Raw genomic sequence first — 20,419 nt, 5'->3', positions numbered from 1 at the left:
ATTTCTAGGCACTGACTTACCCAGGAACTAGAAAATAAAGAACCCGTCCTTCCTTATCTGACCTGTCACTGTGTGCTAGTTATTAATGTGAGTATTCTGAGCCGCCCCTTGGGGACCCTCCCAGCATCCTGACGTCATCTTATGTAAAGTCTCCTTTAAGAAAAAGCTTCTCCCTCTTTGTTCTCCCACTCACCCACCCCACCCCACCCCCACCAGAGGTAACCTGCACCTCTTTTTTTCTCTCTTTCTATCTCTTTCTCTCTCTCCTCTCTCCCTTTAATAATAAACTTTCCATGTAGACATGTGTTCTGCATGGTGTGAGTGACTTTCCATGGCTCCACACCGCAGCCCGCCGCATCTACATGGGGTGTCTCCCTCACCCACCAGGGAACCTTGGCGGACCTGCCAAGGACTCTCGCGCGCCATTTCCTAACAATGCGCAGCCTGTGCCCCCACTCCACTCATCTTGGTGACGCTGGTGCTGGACCCAGGGAACATTTGTCTCATATTGCCTTTGTAAGTTGAAGGTACTGGTGACCATGGTAGGACTTTCTTTTTCCTGCTCTGATGTGCTTTCCTCTTGGTTCTTGTGGTAGCCGGGGCCAACAGTGTGGAGGATGCCCTCAGTGATGTTCAGTGGCGTGGCTGCTAGCAGCTTCCGTTAGGTTGTGTCAGTCTCCAAAGAGACAGCTTCCCCGGTCATCCCTGGCCAGAAGAATATCAGCGAACTTCTCCAGTGGCCTCTGGTCAGTCTCCCAAGCCTGGGAGTGCAGAAGTCTCCTCCAGGCTCCATCTCGTTGAGCTCTGACTCAGCTGTAGAAGTCAGTGACTGTTTCCCATAGCTGATCTCTTGTTCCCATGGCCCTGTGGTTTGGGGCTCCTAGTTGGACACATAATAACTGAATTAGTTCATTTTTTATTGCTTTGTTATTTTTAAATTGCTGTAAAAAGATACCATAAACAAGGCAATTTATTAAAACAAAACAAAACATTTAATGTGGGGGCTCATGGTTCCAGAGGGTGGGAGTCTATGCTAGCTTGTTTTACATCAACTTGACACAGGCTAGAATCATTTGAGAGATGAGAGCCTCAATTGAGAAAATGCCTCAGAAAGGCTGGGCTGCAGGCAAGCATTTTCTTAATTGGTGATTGATGGGGGAGGACCTAGCTTACTGTGGGTGGTGGTCCTGGGTTCTATAAGAAAGCAGGCTGAGCAAGTCACAGAAAGCAGCACACTTCCATAGTCTCAACATCAAGCTCTTCCCTCCAGCCCTGTGTGTGTTCCTGTCCTGGCTTCTTCTGGAGATAAACAGTGATGTGGAGGTGTAAGCCAAACAAATCCTTTCCTTCCCAAGGTGCTTTGGTCATGGCGTTTCATCACAGCGATGGTGACCCTGACTGGGACAGAGTCCATCACGGTCATGGCCAGGAACATGGCTACAGGCGTGAGCATGAGACAACAGCTATGAGGCAGAGAGACAGCTGACTGGACAGGCCTGGGCTCTTAAACCTCAAAGCCCACCCCAGCGACTCGCCTTCTCTAATAGGGCCATACACACCTTCTAATCCTCCCCAAACAGTTCTACCAACCGGGACCCAAGCTCTCAAATATCTGAGCCTGTGGGGCGCTCTCATCCAAAGCACCACAGTTGCTGTAGTACAAATACCCAAGCCATCACTTTGGAGGCGGAACATTCAGATCAGATGGCCCAGCTGCTTGGCTTTCTGGTAAGGACTCCTACAGGCGTGTCCAGAAGTTTGTCTTTTAGGCAGTTCTAGAGCCTGTCAATTGAAATCAAACATCACCAGTGCATCACTTGACAACTTGACACCCAGATCCAGCACTCTTAAACCGTCACATGCCACCCCCTGTCCCTCTTGCCTCAACATCTTCTTATAATGCAAATGTATTCGGTATAACTTCAAGTCACCACAACCTCAAATAGTTCCAACACTGTTCAAAAACGTAAGGGTAAGTCTCTTCTGAGCCTCAGGCACTCTTAACAGAGACCCCTCTAACATTAAGAAACAAATGCCACACTTCTACCACACGCAGTGGCACAGAGTAGACATTCACAGTCCAAAAGGGATGGGTGGGGGCACAGCAAGAAACAACCAGAAGAAAGACAGACTGCAGCCCAGCAGGACAAACACCAAATCCTGTGGCTCCGTGTATGGCATGTGGGACTCATCTGGACTCTGAAGGGCCTGGGGCTCTCCAGCCTCCTGCTGACTATAGCACACACACACACACACACACATACACACACACACACACACACAACACCCTCTCTTGGGCTAAACCCTCTCTGTAACTACCGTTTCCCTCAGCAGTTGTTTCCGAGTTCTGGCAAAGCCAACACCCTGGAGTCACCATTCCCACTTAGGAGTCTCCTCCCCAGCTTCGTGCAATGGCCCTTCTTGACTTCCTTACATGGACTCTGACCCTGCCACACATTGCTGGTCCTCAGTGACCTTCTGGAACCTTGTGATAAGCCTCATGATACCCTCACTCTGGTCAATCTTTCATGCTTTGTGGACAACCCTGCCAGCTCAGGATATCGCCTGGTCCCCTCGGACCACAGCTGCATCAGCACCTGTGTTTTCAAGAAGGAAATACTTCATTTAGAGTCTCCCATTTCAGAAATTTCCCATGATTTTCACCAGATAGAGCCATTCATGGGTGAGGTCTTGCCCTCAGGGCACCTTTCCAATTGTCTTCTTATTAACCTCTAACAACTACAGCTACTTTCTCAGCAACAGCCTCGTCCCAACTTTAAATCTCTAAACTTTCCCTTCAAAATTCTCATATCTCCCCCCGCCCATTTGTCCTCTCTCACTGCAGACCTAGATGAGAGCAGTGAGCAATACCCATGGCAAGGCCTGACGGCCTTAAGATTGCCTCCTCCAAATAGGTTCGTCTATTTCTTTTTAATTCAGCGTCACTCAAGTCTTCAGAGCATGGGCAGAATGAAGCTAGATTCTTTGCTGGAATAGCGTGAACGAATGCTAGCCCATTCCCAATAGAGACCTACCACCCTCTGAAACTTCAGGAGCCAGGCCTCCACTGTCTGTATTTCTCTCTACATTCTGCGCTTCCAAACTCCCATCAAACTAACCTGTTAAATTCCACTCACAGTGACTTAGGGCTTTTGTAGCCCATAGTTGGAAATCCTTTCCTACAAACGAGTTCCAAACAGTTAAGAACACATAGTCAGGTCGATCAGAATAATGGGCCACTCCTGGGTAGCAGTTTTCTGTATTTTTATTTTGCTCGTGGCTGTAACCACACACCTGAAAAGAAGCAATCCAAGAGAGAAGGGCTTTATTCTAGCTCACAGTGTGAGGCGATATCTTCCATCATGGCAGAGAGGGTGGAACAGCAGGAGTGTGAGGCAGCTGATCACATCGCATCCATAGCAGAGAGAGATTAATGCTGGTATTCACCTCACCTTCTCCCTTCTGTTCAGTCCAAGACCTCAACCCATCCACAAACACTTAGGGGGTGTCTTTCCACCTCAGGTAAGCTAATTCAGACATGCCCAGAAGTTAATCTCCTATGAGATTCAAGATCCTGTCAAGTTGACAATCAGCATTGACCGTTGCCATGGTGAAGCCGAGTGATGGGCGTAAGGAGGTTCACTTGTATGGACATCCATTGTATTCATACACACTTCGCTGTATGTTTGAAATCGCCATAATAAAAGCCTAATGAAATAATGCATGCCATGTCAGTGTATCATCTACAAATTAATAATAACCAAATTATGTAGTACACTGCAGTTTACAAAGCACTTTTCATACATAATTTAATCCTAACCTCAGGCCTGCAGGGGGGATCTTCATTTCATAGGGAATCATTTCAGAACGAATAAGTCAATGGCTCAGAGGCTGTGAGCTAGTAGGCTATAAAATGAGACTCAAATCCAAGTCTTTGATTTCTAAATCCTTCGTTCCAGCGGGTGAGGTAGAAGAAAAGCCAGATAAGAGTGGCTTGGCACTTAACTTCCAAGCTTTAGAAAAACGACAGCAATGATACTTATCTTGGCTTGGTGTTTGGGAACACGTACGTGGTCTGAGCATTTCTAGAAAGGGCATTGTAAGTTGTAAAGTGCCTTCTAAATTTAGGTCAGCCTAGATAGACTAGTTTGCCAGTAAGGGCTGCTACAAAAAAAAAAAAAAAAAAAAAAAAAGAAAAAGAAAAAAAAAAAAGAAAAAGGAAGGGGGCAGCTTGTCACTCTAGAGCAGTGCTTCTCAACCTGTGGGCCACGACCCCAGGGGGGAGGGTCGAACGACCCCCTTTACACGGGTCACATATCAGATGTACTGCACATCAGATATTTACATTATGATTCATAACAGTAGCAAAGTTACAGTTATGAAGTAGCAATGAAGATAATTTTATGGCTGGGGGGTCACCACAACATGAGGAACCGTGTTAAAAGTTCTCAGCATTAGGAAGGTTGAGAGCCACTGCTCTAGAGGCCGCTCTAGGCAGAGCATGCCCTCAGAACCTCTGTATCCACTTGTGTGGACTTCTTCGCATCCCCACGCCCATCCCCTGCATCAGTATTACCGACGAGGTTGAAGATGCTTTCGCTGTGGCGTACCTGAGTACCAGGCCAGTGGCACTGGCGCACAGCGCGGCTGCGGAGCTTGTGGGAGCAGGGGCTCCCTGACAGCTGTTATTAACGGACGTTTTATGACTTTTTAGGCTGGTAAAAATGAGTTGGAAGCCACATGGTATTTCCTGCTGTTGTCTAGAATTCTCTATTAGATTATTACACTGCATCGTTGGTAGTCATAAAGCAAAAGAGACACTCCTGGCTCTCTGGGGGTGGAGGGTTGACTGGTATGGCTGAAATAAGAGTTACAAAACCACAACTATCACCAAAAGAAGAACTCTTTGGGAGCCGAGTGTAGATATCTAAATAGCCGTGTCAGTACGGCTGCAAGCAGACTCCCACGTCACACGCCACCTTGAAGTGAACACTCAAGGGTGGCAGCACAAACCTGTCAGTGCATATTTCAATACAAACAGGGGCACTAAATATAGCTACGTATTTTGATTTAAATATGCAAGTTAAGAGAGCTCATTTGTAATTATTTTACTTATGGTAATAGTCCTTGTCAGAAGCAGCCATGGCTTTACCCGGGCCTTAATTTTCTTAGCTCTGATAATATCTACTCCCCAGCTGAGGAAATCAATAAACTGAGCATGGTGGCTCACTCCTATTGTCTTGCTCTTTGAGGATGCTGAGGGAAGATCAGGCCCAACATGGGGTATGCAGTAAATTCCAGGTCAATCTAGCACAAAACCAACAAGCAAACCAGCAAAAATAACTTGATATGGCCATATTTGTAAAGACCTTTTGTACTCTGCTCAGGCCCAGCCCAAAGTACATACTCAGTTCTAGTGAGTTGGGTTTTTTTTTGTTGTTGTGTGTGTGTGTGTGTGTGTGTGTGTGTGTGTGTGTGTGTGTGTGTGTGTATCTGTGTGAAATTGTCCTTTGGAATCCATAGCAGATTGATTACAGGACTTCTGCAGATACCCAGGTCTGTAGATGCCTAAGTCCTTACATACTGATCTGGGATGCAGCTCATTGGTACAGGACTTGTCCAGCCAGGGTGAGGCCCTAGGTTTGATCCCCAGTACTCCAAAAGAAAAACAAAATATGGCACAGTACTAACATTTGGCATGTATAATCCTCACCTCTAACTAAGTCATCTCTAACTTTCACTACTGAATACAATGTAGATACTGTGCAAACGGTTGTTACCCTGTATTACTGGGGGATGGCAGGAAGAAGATCTGCACAAGTTCAGCGCTGATGTAAATATTTTTGCTGTTCAAATACCTCAGAGCTGCACTTGGTGGAATCCATGGATACAACCATGGTATCTGAAGGGCCAGACACCAATCTGCTTTTTAAACCGTGCATCTAGTTGAGTCTGTAATTGCCATAGGCACTCAGAGAGGAAGTGACGATTAGGCGCCAAGGAAGAAAGAAAAGTTATGTGCATACTGCAGGGCTAAGGTGTGGGTCCGAGCACCACAGGGCTCAGAAAGAAGAAACTGAAACTCCAGCCTCTCAGTGGGTGATTGAACAGAACAGAAGGTCAAGTGGAAGCTTTGTGTGTGGGATGTGGCAATGTATATTCACTAGACATTTTTTTAAACTTTTCTGATTGTTGATATTTGTTAGAATAAACTGTTATGAGATAACAGGAGAGATAAGGACCAGAGAGATAGCCCAGTTGGTAAAGTGTGCTGCCCAGGCATTTTCAATCCCCAGCACCTACTTTAAAAACTGGACACAGTGGTGTGGGCTTGCACTGGGAACATGAACACAGGAGGATGCTGGGGACTTGCTGACTGGCCAGTCTAGCATAATCCATGAGCCATTGAGTTCCCGTGAGGAACTCTGTCTCAAAAATAAGAGTGGCTTCCAGAACTGATGTGTAAGGTTAACCTGTATCTTCTACATGCATGTGCACACACATGCATATGTGACAGCACACACACGAACATACACCACACACACACACACACACACACACACACACACACACACACACACACACGATAAGCAAATAAATGCGCTACAAATTTGGTAACTCTGCTGAGCTTCTCTGGCCATGGTTAGCCTCAGCACAATGATGAAATCAGGGAACCAGATCTATACATCTGTTCAGTGGGCACTGGGGACAGAAGTGAAGTCGAAACACCTCCTTTCTGATCTGGAAGACACGAGTGGAACCCTTCCTCACAGAGAGCCGGAAGTTGGTGTCACTCCGACCCTGTCACAGCCTCTCTGAGGCATGAGGCCCCAGCCCTTTCTAGCTCTGCCTCCAGCCTGCCTGGGAGACAGCTTGAGGGACAGTGACTCTGCTCTGACCTGGGAATCTTAACAGGAGTGTGTCGAGCTGGAGAAACATACCTCGCTTACTCCTCCTGAGCAGAGCGGATGAGTGAAAATTCAGAATTACTGTAAAAGCCGGCCTCCAATGTCCTGAAATGTGCATGTGTGCGAGCGTGCGTGCGTGCGTGCATGCATGCATGGGTGCATGTGTGCGTGTGAGAGGGATGACTGAGGGTCCTGGCTGGGAGTGACTCAGTCTGCTCTATTGTTTAGGCTTGTCAGGTCACGCAGGGCATGAGGGACTGAGTGTGGTGCTTATGTCCAGGGGTTAGAGCGCACGGTACTTATATCTAACAAGGCAGGCAGTACAGTGTTGTGTACAGTGGTAGGTCTCAGTTAACTTAAAAATCCCCTCCTACAAATTTAGTCAAGGGAGAGCTCATGTGTATATCTGAACTAGAGACAAACATATATATCTTAAAACTCATAGTAGTTTTGAAGCCCGTATACATCTATTCTGCATCTATTATCTACCGTGTGATTACATATGAAGTTACTGGTCTAGACATGGGTAAGTAACTTTCACAGTGATGGGTAAATTATGTCATATTAAAACCTTTTGTCCCACGTTGTTCTTACTGCTTGACAGCTTTGTCCATGCATACAATGTATCTTGATTATACCCAACCCAAATCCCTGCTCCCATACTTTCCGTCCCCTCCTTTTTACATACACCTGATGAGTCCAATTTTTGCCTATTGTGTGGACATGGGTGTGAAGCCATCCATTAGAGCTTGCCAACCGACCAATGGCCACACTCCCCCCTCAAAAAAAAACTCCCTACATTAGCAATCACCAATCGCCAATAGCTCTTCAGTCAGAGATGTAGCCTTGTGAGGCCCTCTCCTGTTCATGACTGGGTTGATCTTGTGTGGGTCTTGTACAGGTCACCTGAACAATGGCCATACCATGCTCAGAAGACAGCATTCCACAGCACTCTTCCCCATCCTCTGGCTCTTACAGCCTTTACACCCTGACTTCAGTGATGTTCCCTGAGCTTTGGCATGCTGGCATGGATGTAGATGTCCTTTTTAGGGCTGACCAACCAACAGCCATATATTCTTAGGACTTGGATGAGTTATGAGTCTGTGCATTAGCCACTATCCCCTGTAAAAAAAAAAAAAAAGAAGCTACTCTGATCAAGGTTGAGAACAGCACTAATCTATGGATCCGAACATAAATATTGAAAATGTGGTTTGACAAGATGTCCATTTAGCAAAGCAATAGTAGTAGGTTCCTTTTAGAGCCTATGATCTCCACAGCTGTAGGCTTTTGATAGATTTCCAGTGCTGGCCATGAATTCCCTCCAACAGAATAGACCTCAAATCCATTTAGTAAGTGGTTGATTACCCCCATGACAATCATACCACGTTTACACCAATAGGTACGTGTTGCCTGGAAGGTCAGCATTGCAGGGTCCATTCCTAGGCAAATCTATTGATTATCCCCTAACCCCCTCCCTAGGATCCCATAAAGCACCTTCCAGTTCTCTGAAAGATAGCCATCAAAGAGGACGTTTTCAGGCCAGGTACAGCTTGATCTCTCTATGTTCTACAATCAAAGTGCATTATGTCTTCATCAATAGGCTCTTACCATTTAGTTAGTTAATGATGAAGACCAAAGGCAAAGCCTGTGGTTTTTGTTGTTTGTTTTTTATTTTTTTGGTGATGATGGGTGGGGCATTCAGGGGTCTCTCTAACTAATAACTCCTAGGGAAGTGGATATGGAGATTTTCACTTAATAACCCATGCTTGGAGAAGCATTGCACACCCATGCAGGGCACCTCCACCCAAATTTCTTCTGCTTTTTGGTTTTATTTTTGTTTGTTGTTTTTAAGTTGCTTATAAAGCAGTGGGTTTCCATAATGCTTTTTAATATATCCTAAGTTTTGGTTAAACTGCCCCAGCCTCTCGTTACTCCACGCCTATCCTTGCTTAACCTTTAACCTCCAGTAGTCCTCTCTTCCTCTACTTTCTTATCACATGTATTCTGTTATCCCTTCTCTTAAAGGCCTCCTACACTCCACAGGCCCTTTCTAGCTTCCTGACCTCTAACGACACTCCAAATTAAGCACAGCAATCAAAAAACTCAAAGCTAGGCTCCAGTGAGAGAGAACACAAATTGTCTTGCTGGGCTGGATTATTTCACTTAGTATTATTTTCAAGTTCCATTCATTTCCTTGCAAATGTCAAAGTCTTATTTTTCTTTACAGGTGAATAGTAATTCATTGTGCATAGGTTGCATATTTTCATTGTCCATTCATCAGTTGACATGTATTTAGGTTGATTCCATTTCGTAGCTATTATGAATAAAGCAGCCAGGAATATGGATGCACTGATGCATCCTTCACTCAGATACGGCATCCTCTGGATATATGTTGAGGAATGGTATAGTTGGGTCATATGGCAGTCTTACCTTTAGTTTTTTTGAGAAACCTCCACACTGATTTCTATAGTGGTTGTACCAATTTACATTCCTGCTAACAGTGGATAACAATTCTCCTTTTCCACGTCCTCACCAGCATTCACTATTACCTGTTTTCTTGCTGATAGCCATTCTCCCTGGAGTGAGATAGGATCTCTAAGTAGTTTTAGTGATGGCTAACAGTGTTGGGTACTTTGTAAATGTTCATTAACTATTTGTATTTCTTCTATAGTAGTCCAGGTTTTGATTGCATCATTTGTCTTCTTGATGTTTGTTTCTTAAGTTCTTTGGATAGTCTAGGTACTGATCCTCTGTGTAGCTGGCAGATTTTCTTCATTTTGTAGGCCACCTCTTCACGGTCATCGACACTTTCTTGTTCTGTACAGAAGCATTTACTCTTATGAGGTCTTAGTTGAGGCTGTCCTTTTTTCCTGACGTATCATCATCCTATCCAGAAAGTCCTTGTCTCTGCTTACCTCTTGAAGGGCTCTCCCTCCCTTTTTCTCTAGTTCAGAGTTTCAGGCTTTACATTGGGGTCCTTTATCCACTTGGAGCTGATGGTTGCGCAGGATGAAAGGTAAAACTCTATTTTTATTCTTCTATATGTAGATACCCAGTTTCCTGGAACTACTTGTTAAAGACTTTTTTTTTCCAATGTGTATTTTTTATTTATTATTTTGCATTTTTCAATGTATATTTTGTATTCTTTGTCAAAGATTGGGTGACTGCAGTTGTGTAGCTTTGTAAGCTCGGTTCTATTGCGTTGATCTAGGGTTTGTTTGTTTGTTAATGCAGTAGCATGCTGTTGTATTACCATGGCTCTGTAGGATAACTTGAAATCACATATGAGGGATAACTCCAGCAGTGTTCCTTTTGTCCAGGATTGCTTTGGCTGTCTGGTCTCTTTTGTGTTTGCTTTTTGTTTCTGTGAATGTCACTGAAATTTTGATTGGGATTGCTTTTGGTAGGAAGACCATTTTCCACAATATCGATTCTTCTGATCTGTGACACTGAAGGTCTTTCTGTCTTCTAATGTCTTCCTCAATCTCTCTCTTTAGTGTTTTAGAATGTTCATTGAAGTCTTTGGTGAGTTTTATTCTAAAGGTTTTTGTTGTTGTTTTTGTTTGGCTATTGTGAATGGTATTGTTTGCCCAGTTTCTTTCTCAGTGTGTTTGTCCTTAGCAAATAGGATGGCTTCTGTATGGTAACTTTGTATCCTGACACTTTGCTGAGTAAGAGTTTCCTTGCATTAAAAAAAGTCCATTATGTATAGAATCATATGTACAAATGCAGATACTTTGATTCTTGTCTTTCCTATTTATATATTTTGTATTTGCTTCTCTAATCTTATTGCTCTAGCTAAGAATCCCAGCACTATATTGAATCAGAGTAGAGAAGGTGAACATCCTTGTCTTATTCCTCATTTTATTGGAAATGCTTTGTGTTTTTCCCAGTTTAACATGATGTTGGCTATGTTTGTTATATACAGTCTTTATTATGTTGAGATATAGCCTTCCAATTCTGAGTTTCTTCAGGACTTCTAGCATGAAAAAGTGTTGGATTTTGTCAAAAGCATTTTCTGCATCTATTAAAAATGACCATGTGATTTCTGTCCTTAAGTCCATTTTTGTAATGTTTAATATTTATTGATTTATATTGAACCATCCATGCACCTCAGTAATAAATCCAATTCAGCCATGGTAAGTGATCTTTTTTATATGTTCTTAAATTTGGTTGGCAAATCTCTTGTTAAGAATTTTTGTGTTTGTGTTCATCCGGGGGATTGGTCTGTAAGTACGTTGTTGTTGTATCTTTATCTGCTTTGGGCATCAGGACAGAACAAGCTTCATGAGAGTTTGGTGATGTCCTTTCCTTTCTGATTTTGGGTAACACTTTGAGAAGCATCAGTTTATTTCTTCTTTAAAGATTTGGTAAAATTCACCAGGGAGTCCATCTGGAGCTGTTCTTTTTTTAGTTGGAAGATTTATAATCACCACTTCAATCCCACTTCTTGCTACGATCTGTTTAAATAGTCTATCTTGTCCTGGTTTAATTTTGGCAGGCCATATGCATCTAGAAATTCACGTATTTCTTTAGATTTCCAATGTACTGCAATATATGTCTTAAGGTAACATGCAATAATTTTCTGAATTTCAAAGGCATTTGTTTTGATGGCTCCATTTTCATCTCTAATTTTATTAATTTGAATTTTCTCTCTTGCTATTTTGGCTAAAGGTTTGTCAGTCTTGTTTATCTTCTTAAGAACCAACTCTGTCATTCATTCTTTGTATTTTTTTTTCTTATTTCTGTTTAATTAATTTTGATATGAATTTGCTTTCTTTTCGTATACTGACTAGAGATTTGGCCTGTTCTTTTCTCAGGGCCCTGTGGTACATTGTTATTTCTTTCAGACCGCTCTGATTTCTTGATGTAGGCATTTAGAGCTATTTACTCCCCTCCTTTAATTTGGACTCCTTTAATTGTCCCAAATAGGTTTTTATATGTTGTGTATTCATTTGATTCTATTTTTTCCCTTATTCCCTTCTTGATTTCTTCAAGGACCCATTCATTGCTCAATAGGTTATTATTTAACCTCCAAGAGGTTGTATACATGTGGAGAGTTCTCTTGGTATTGATTTGTAGTCTTACTCCATTGTAATCAGATAGAATACATAGCATTGTATCACTTGCCCTGTATTTGTTAAGACTTACTTTGTGTCCTATTATGTGATCTACTTTACGTAAAGTTCCATAGGTTGCTGAGAAGAATGTATATTCTTCAGTGTTTGGATGGAATATTCTTAGATGTCTGTTAAATCCATTTCATCTGTGATGTCATTTAATTGGTCATTTAAATGTCATTTAATTTCTCTGTTAATTTTATTTTTGCAAAATGACATGTCAATTGATCAGAATTAGTTATTTTAATTACCAGCTGTGGTGATTTGAATGAGAATGCTCCCAGAGACCCATATTTGAGTGTTTGGTCTACCATTGGTGAAAATGCAAAGGATTAGGAGTATGTCCTTATTGGAGGGGGTGTGTCCTTGGTGGAGAAGGTGTGTCACTAGGGGTGGGCTTTGAGATTTCAAAAGCCCACACCTGCTGGGCATGGTGATGCATGCCTTTAATCTAAGTACTTGGGAGGCAGAGGCAGGTGGATCTCCGGATCTCTGTGAGTTCAAGGCCAGCCTGGTCTACATAGTGAGTTCCAGGATAGCCAGAGCTAGGTTGAGAGACCTTGTCCCAAAAAATGGGAATGGATGTGTGTGTGTGTGGTGTGTGTGTGTGTGTGTGTGTGTGTGTGTGTGTGTGTAAAATACCATTCACAGTTAGCTCTCTGCCTCTTGCCTCCCATTTGTAGATAAGATGTAAGCTCTCGCTGCTGCTCCAGCACCATGTGTGCCTGCCTACTCCCAAGCTTCCCACCATGATGATCAGGGACTCATCCTCTGAAACTGGAAGTCCCCAATTAAATGCTTTCTTTTGTACGTTGCGTTGGTCATGGTGTCTCTTCATGACAACAGAAAAGTGAGACACTAATTCCTATCGTGGTAGTGCTAACTTGTATTTTGTCTCGTGAATCTGGATACACCTATGTTTGTGATGGATCTGTTTAGCATTGGGACATGCTCTCAATGGATTGCTCCCTGACAGCATGAAGCACACTTCTTTATCTTTTCTCACCAGTTTTTGTTTAAGCTTACGTTGTCAGATACTAGAGTCTGCTTGCCTCCTAGTTCCATTTGCTCCAAGTTCCTTTTCCCCCTTTCTCCCTAAGGTAGCATCCATCTTTTGTCATGAGGTGGGTTTCATGGAGGCAGCAGATAGATGATTGCTGCTTTTTTTAAAAAAATTATTCAATCTACTAGTCAGTGCCTTTGGTTGGGAGACTCAGACCATTAATATTCATTAATTATCCAAAGTTATTATCCAAAGATATGTATTGCTTCCTGTCATTTGTTATTTTGTAGCATTTATTTTTTTTCTCTTCTCTTGCTTTTGTTTGTTTTTGTTTAGCATGGTTTACTTTTTCTTGTGGCTTCACGGATAGATTTGGTTTTGTCTTCAACCTGAAGGACACCTTCAAGTATCTTCTGTAGCGTTGCCTTGCCATGTATAAATCCCTCTATTTTTATCATGGAAAGTTGGGGGTTTCCTCCAATTATGAGAGGTAGTTTTGCTGGGTATAGTAGTCCGGGCCGGCAGCTCTTTCCTTTCAGAAACCGAAACACATCATTTCGAGACCTTCTGGCTTTTAGGGTTTCCTTTGAGTAATCTCTGTTACTCTGACAGCCTGTGGCCTTCCTGTGTGAGTCAGCGTTCTCTCTTCCCCTCTCAATGCACTTTTCTTTGATTTGCATATTTATTATTTTATTATAGTATGGTAGGGGAAGTTCTTTTCCAGTTTTTCTATTTGGAGTCATAAAAGCCTCCTGTACCTACACTGGCATCTTTTTCCTAATTCTGGGAATTTTTCTCTTATGATTCTTAAAAAAAAAAATAAAATAAAACGTTTCCTAAGGCTTTAGAATGAGGACCAACAAACCATATACTTGGTCTCTTCAGAGGATCCCGCAGACTTTGATATTCACGTTGGGATCGTTGTATTACTCGTCTTCGTCCATGTTTGATTGCCTCAATCCCTCCACCTTGTCCTCGGGCTCACATGATCTGTCATCTCCTTGATCCTTCCTGCTGGAGAGACTTTTCGTCTTTTTTATTGATGTTTTTCATTTCCAACATTTCAGATTGTTTTTTCCCCAGCATTTCTTTCTCTTTGTTGACTTCCTCTTACATATGTTACATCATCTTCCTTATTTTATTCAGTTGTTTGTATTCTCAATCAGGATCTTGTTTTCCTTTTTCATTTCTTACAAGACACTTATGATCATTCTTTTGAGTTCTCTGCCCAGGAGTCCATCTCACTCATTCTCTTTGGATGATATTACCATCAGGGTTGCCTTGGTTTTTCATGTTTCTTGTGTTACTGAATTGGGATTTATGCATCTAGGATTAGTTCTCTGAGTTTTTTATGTCAGCTCTATTCTTTCAATTGAAGTATTTTCATGTTCATGTGGGACTTGGATGTGATGGAGTTGAAATCCATTATTCAGAAAACAGTTGCTTGCTCCTGGAACTCAGGATGTTGCTGATGCTGTATTAACCTCTGGGTAGAATATTAACTCATCCTGAAGCCTTTGGCAGGTCCAGTCTTTTCTTCTCTACCTTTATTTTTAGGACCATGATGGGTCTTCACAGTGATGCAGATGAAAATCTGGGGCAAGGCTGAGATGCTATTTTCAATGTGGTGCGGGGTCCTCACGGTTTTCAAGTGCATCATCTGAAGGATGAAATTTTTAAAAGTAATTTTAGAAGCAAAAATATGCATGAGTGTGTGAGCACATGCCTGTCATCCTGGCACATGGGAGGCAGAAGCAGGAGCATTACCCTCCCTGGGCTACACAGCAAGACCCCATCTCAATAAATCAATGAATAATAAAGCAAAGCAATAAAAAAATTAAAAGGCCAATAAAGCGTGAACTGAGAAGCTCAAGTCCACCTCTGTACAACACACTAAGCTCTCACTCTCCAGGGGTTACCCTGGTAACAGAGTTTTGCATACCCTTCAAGAAAATGCTTCTGCATACATAAGCATCTGCGACCCAGATGTTCCTCACCCGTCTCATCTGTTTGGCTGACTCTTTTTTGGCTCCAAGCTGCACTTGACACAGAACTCAGCCCTTTGTCCAGCATTTACAAGAAATCCAATGACACCAAATATATCCCGATTTTTAAAGTATTATTAAAGATTGATGGGGCCGAGGGGAAGGGTCACGTTGCACAGCATCGGCTGCTCTCCCTCTCCAACCCAAACAAAGCTGTGCTGAATTGTTTCCACGGTGTTGTCAGCCCACACTACAAACGGGGACTGCTCTCCCTGGCCTCCACTTATCCAATTTGACACATACACCGTGTTCCAAGGCCCCTGTCTTTGCACCGCAACCCTTTCCCTCCCAGTCCCTGCCACCCCGGTTGTAAGGACACCCCACAGTCCATCTCAACAGCTCTTGTCTGGCTGGCATTTGGCTTGCTTCTGTTTTTTTTTTTTTTCTTTAGCTCGTTAACCCTTGTCATAATTAGTATGGCAGAAGCTACATCTCTGTGTACTTGTGAGGTGGCTAGGGGGCAAATTCTTAGAAGTGTAAAATCTGAATCAAGCATGCAGGCTTGATTTGCAGTTTGATGTATTGTGATAACTGGTTCTGGCAAAGAAAAAAAAGTAGTGTGAATATTGTAACTTATAGATCATGGGAGTGGCCCCATGTCTCAGTGTCTTGTCCAACACTGAACGTTACCAAACGGTGTCATCCTCACCAATATAAAGGTGGAAATATGTATTCTTTTAACGATGAGTGGTATTAGGCAACTTCCATCTGTGTATCTGGCACACACACAGACACACAGACAACACACACACACACAGACACACACACACACACACACACACACACACACACACACTATGAGAATAAGCCCATGCTTCACATGTGTGAGATAAGCTCTGCCTCTGAGTTCCACTCCCTCAATAGCCATTCATATTTCTTTCTTATCTTTTTTTTTTCTCTCTGCTCTGTATCCCAGGCTGGACTCAAACTTGAGTTCCTCCTGCCTCAGCCTCCCCAAGTGCTAGAATTCCAGCCTCCTGTTGCTACACCCAGCTGTTGCATTTCTTTTCTCTGAAAGTTTTCATCCTCCCCATCTCCTCCTCCATCTCCCCCTCCTCCTCCATCTCCCCCTCCTCCTCTCCTCCTCTTCCATCTTCCCCTCCTCCTCTCCCTCCTCTCCCCCTCCTCCTCTTCTTCCTCCTTCCAGCTCTTTATCTAGGTGTCAGTCACACCAGGAAATCTCTCTCCTCTCTCCTCCTTGGAGGGATCAACTCCCTTTGCCTCCAAGCCACATCTATCTTCTGATTCTCTGATGCCCTTTTGTGGTTTCTCTGCTAGTTTTTTGTTGATCTGTCTCAAGAAGTCACTGTCTCATGTTCCCTGAGGCAGGTGTCAGCCACATCCTGTCTCTCCTGTCCACCATACTGTGATCTCCACTCCTGGATAAGAGGTATCTTTTATCTATTACTTATGTCATAGCTTGCCACCAGGCTCTCTGAGTGTGTATTATTGTGCAATAATTCTATGAGGTCAGTTTATCAGCCTCAGTTCTCCAAATAGGAAAATGGGGGTTACAGGCTAACCTGTATGCTGTTCTCTACTAGTATATGGGACTGGATACCTGCTGGGACTCTCCAGTGTCCCCTCCTGTCATTCACCTCACTGTGCCCTCATTTACCTCCAGGGAGATGACCCTGACCTGTACTGTCTGTCACTCAAGACCTCTTCCCTACCTTCCAACCTGTCTATCCAACTCCTCCATAGAAATCTCTACCTGGATATCTGCCTGAAATCTATGGAGCATGCTCCCAAACCTGCCTGAACCTGCCCTTGCAAGGAGGTCCCTCAGGCTCTGGCAAGAGTCGCCAAGTCCTAAAGAGACAGCCCTCTCCTCCTCTCCTCTGTCACTCCCTACTCACAGATGTCGCATGCCTCCTACCCTGCCTCTGCATCACCAGGCTCTGCACTCTACTTCACCCCAGCTCTGCAGCCAGACATGCTTCTCCTTCAAGCCGAAGAATCCCGATGCTCTGCCTCAGACTCTGTCAGAACAGCTCTTGTTGGGGTCACAAAGGTCCTTGTGCCCACAGGTCACTAGGGAAACCAGGAATGTTAAACAAGCAGGGGCTTTTCTCAGTGGAGGAAATAAAATACTTGTTTCCCCACCCAGAAGGCTGGGAGTGGGTTTTAATGACTTGGTGACCTTTTTGCTATCCGTGGAGGCAGACCTTACCCTAACTCCCCAGAATGGTTATTCCAGACTCGTCTCTCCCTAGACCATCATCTGTCCTTGGGAGAGATGTCACATGCACTGTATGACCTGCTGACCTCTATGCTATAGGTCAGAGATCACATTAGATTCTTGGCCTTTTAGCTCTAGAAGCCACCCTCATGGTCACCTGTACTTTGTAAAAGAGTTTTTATGTAGTCACACCTTAAGAGGTACTGTACAGCTGGAATTGGAAAGACTGTTGCCTGGAAACCTTTTCCCAAATCATACTTTGTTTTAAAGATGCTGATAACGAACTGCCTGGCATTAGACTCCCCAAAGTCTGGTCCGGGTTGAGGAAGTCAATCAATCTGCACTGGGTTTTCATTCTTGTCTCTTCTCCAATCACTGCCTGCGCTGATGCCTACAGGGTCCCCTTCACGCTCTTAAAGGAAAAAGTGAAACAATCTGTGTAAAATAGATGCTTTATGCTAATTTCACAATCAGTTAGACTTTCCTCAGCACCCAGGAGGCAGAGGCAGGGGGATTGCCACAAGTCCTTAGCCAGGCTGCTCTACCTAATGAGTTCCCAGCCAGCCCAGCCAGCCAGGGCTCCATAAGAAACTCCGTCTCAAAACAAAACAAATCTAATTTCTCAATCAATACCAGACTCTGACTCGCCTTGTGGAGAGTCAGTCCCTGTGGTCTAGAGAGGAACGTGGCAAGCCCCAGTTTTCAGGGCTCTGGTAGACAACCCTGGCTTTGCTGCACATCCCCATATCTGGTCAACCGAAGTCCTCTGTGCCTTTGCGCACATCGTTCTCGAAGCTGGGAACTCCCTTCCCTCACAGTGCTGGGAACTAAGCTCAGGTTTGTGGGGCAAATTCTCTGTCACTGAGCTGTGTCCCCCAGCTCCCATTATTTATATTTTGAAACACAGTCTCACTAAACGGCCCGGGCAGGTCTTAGCTTTCCTCTGTTGCTGTTTATTTTTAGAGGGCATGTCTCATACATCTCAAGCTGCCTCTACCTTGCTATGTAACAGAGGCTGGCCTTGAACCCCCGGCCCTCCCTTCTCTACCTCCCAAATGATGTGGCTATAGGTATATGCCAGCATGCACGGTAACCTTGAGCTCCGGATCCTCCTGCCTCAGCCTCCAAGTATGTGAGTTTACAGGCCTGAGTCACCCAGCCCTGCTTAGCGAGTGAGCATTCTCACATCTTTCAGAGCTAGCTTAACGGGCACTTTCCTCATGGTGCTGGCCCGCATCCCTCCATTCAGGTTCCCAGGCATCTTCTCTGGCCTCCTTTTCCATTCTTCTGGTATTGCATCATCGCTCTTCTGTGTTCGACTCTCTCCAAGGCAAGGCTGCCAGCAAAGGCTTCGTTATCCATTCCCAGCTCTGTGTGTGGCGCTCACGAGGTGCCTTGGGAATGTGTGTGGAATTAACGTGTTCCACGCATGAGTAAGTCTCATCACCTGTGCCCCACCCCTCAAGAACTAGAACTGTGAAGAAAAGGACCAACGGTGTGGTGGTACAGTGACAGAACACAGGGACACATGGGAGGACAACATCCCTATTCCTGCATCCTAGCCTGAGGTGGGAGCTTAGCCCCATCACCCCGCAAAGTTGTTCCCCCAAATCTAGATAGTCAAGAAGATCCATCTATATATGTTAGTGTACTTGGAAAGTAAAGCAAGAGGTTAGTAGTTCCGGGATAGCATGGACTACAGTGAGACCCTACCCCACAACAAACAAACAAACAAACAAAATCAAGAGACACTTGGGAGCAGCCAAAAAATGCAATCAAGACTCAAGTAGATATGAAGTTGTAGCTGTTGGAGCAGGAAGGTGGGAAGCCTTTTCCTCCTCTCACCCATCATAAGGAGCGTGGCTGAAGCCTCTACGACAAAGGACAGGTTGGCAAGGAAAAGCCATGACGAATTTGTCTAATCAAAGCTTTATATCATGGAAGAATCCACAAATGAAGATCCAAAGACCCCAGGAAATGTCTTTACACTTCTGATTGATGAAGAGATAGCCATGAGCAAATGGATCGGCCCAAAAGGTGTGACCTGATATAAAAGACAGAGGAGAGGGACCCAGCGAGGCCTCTCTGGGCAACCTTCCTTCCTCCCTGAGTGAGACTGGAGCCACTGGAGTGAGGGCTTCAGAGGAGAAGGGAAACAGTGGCCTTGAGAGGTGGCTTTGGGGGAGAGATGTTCTAGTCTCAGTGCTACACTCTGGGGAAGGGGAATTCTGGGACCTATGATTCACTTTAGGGCACAGAGACAGGGAGTCGACAGATGGGCAGGAGAAGGTCAGAGAGAGCTTGTTTCTCGGGCTGCCTCGGAGGTTTCCAGTCTCCTGGTTTCAAAGTGTCCAGCAGATCCAAGTACCGTACTTCAAGATGTTTTGTCGTGTTTTTTCCTTTGTGCCCTAACATAGCCAAGGCCAGAAGACAGATAATCATTTTTTCAGGAAACAGATTGATACTTAGAAAGAATGGAGGTGCTAGAGACAAATTTAAATTTACAGTGCCATCCTGTCCTGACAAATTAACCCTGAAGCACCCTTGACCTGACAAAACAAGAGTCATTTTCACGCCGGGGACATGTCCACTACGGGTGGCGTGGGCCCTGCTCTACACTTTATTTAGGGACCCACTCTAATGAAGTGTGGCAGATTGAGATTTTCCTCAAGAGCAGATTTTAAAAGGTTCCCAACTGAGAACTTGTCAGAATACAAAAAACCGAACACATAGCATGTTAGTTACGGAGGTCCCCTGGGGATCAACTCCCCTGAGAAAAAGCAAAAGAAAATGAGTGTGCAGAGGGGAGAGTCTCACTGCAGTGTAGGCCCAGCAACAGCCTCGGCCTCATCTCTGGGTCTCTGGAGCTTGGCAGTCCCTTCAGAGCTGCTCTGGAGCCAAGGTTAGACCTCAGCCTTTGCAGGTGAGGAAGCCTAGTAGAGACTGACAGCTGAAGACCTTTTGTGGACAGCGCTCCCAGTCCCTGGGGCCACGTGTCTTGGGGGAAGAACCCGGACTGAGAGTAACCCCATTTTGCAGTAGCTGTATCCTGGGAACGCAATCCAAAATTCTCAGCTTGGGGTTTCCCAGAACCTGATCTGGAGACTGGAATGTGAGTGCAGGACGTCTGCTCAGGAACCCGGAACGGAGATGCTGTGCTG

The sequence above is a fragment of the Peromyscus leucopus genome, chromosome 6 (assembly GCF_004664715.2).
Source record: "Peromyscus leucopus breed LL Stock chromosome 6, UCI_PerLeu_2.1, whole genome shotgun sequence".
Classification (NCBI taxonomy): Eukaryota; Metazoa; Chordata; class Mammalia; order Rodentia; family Cricetidae; genus Peromyscus; species Peromyscus leucopus.
This window is presented reverse-complemented; position numbering follows the sequence as displayed.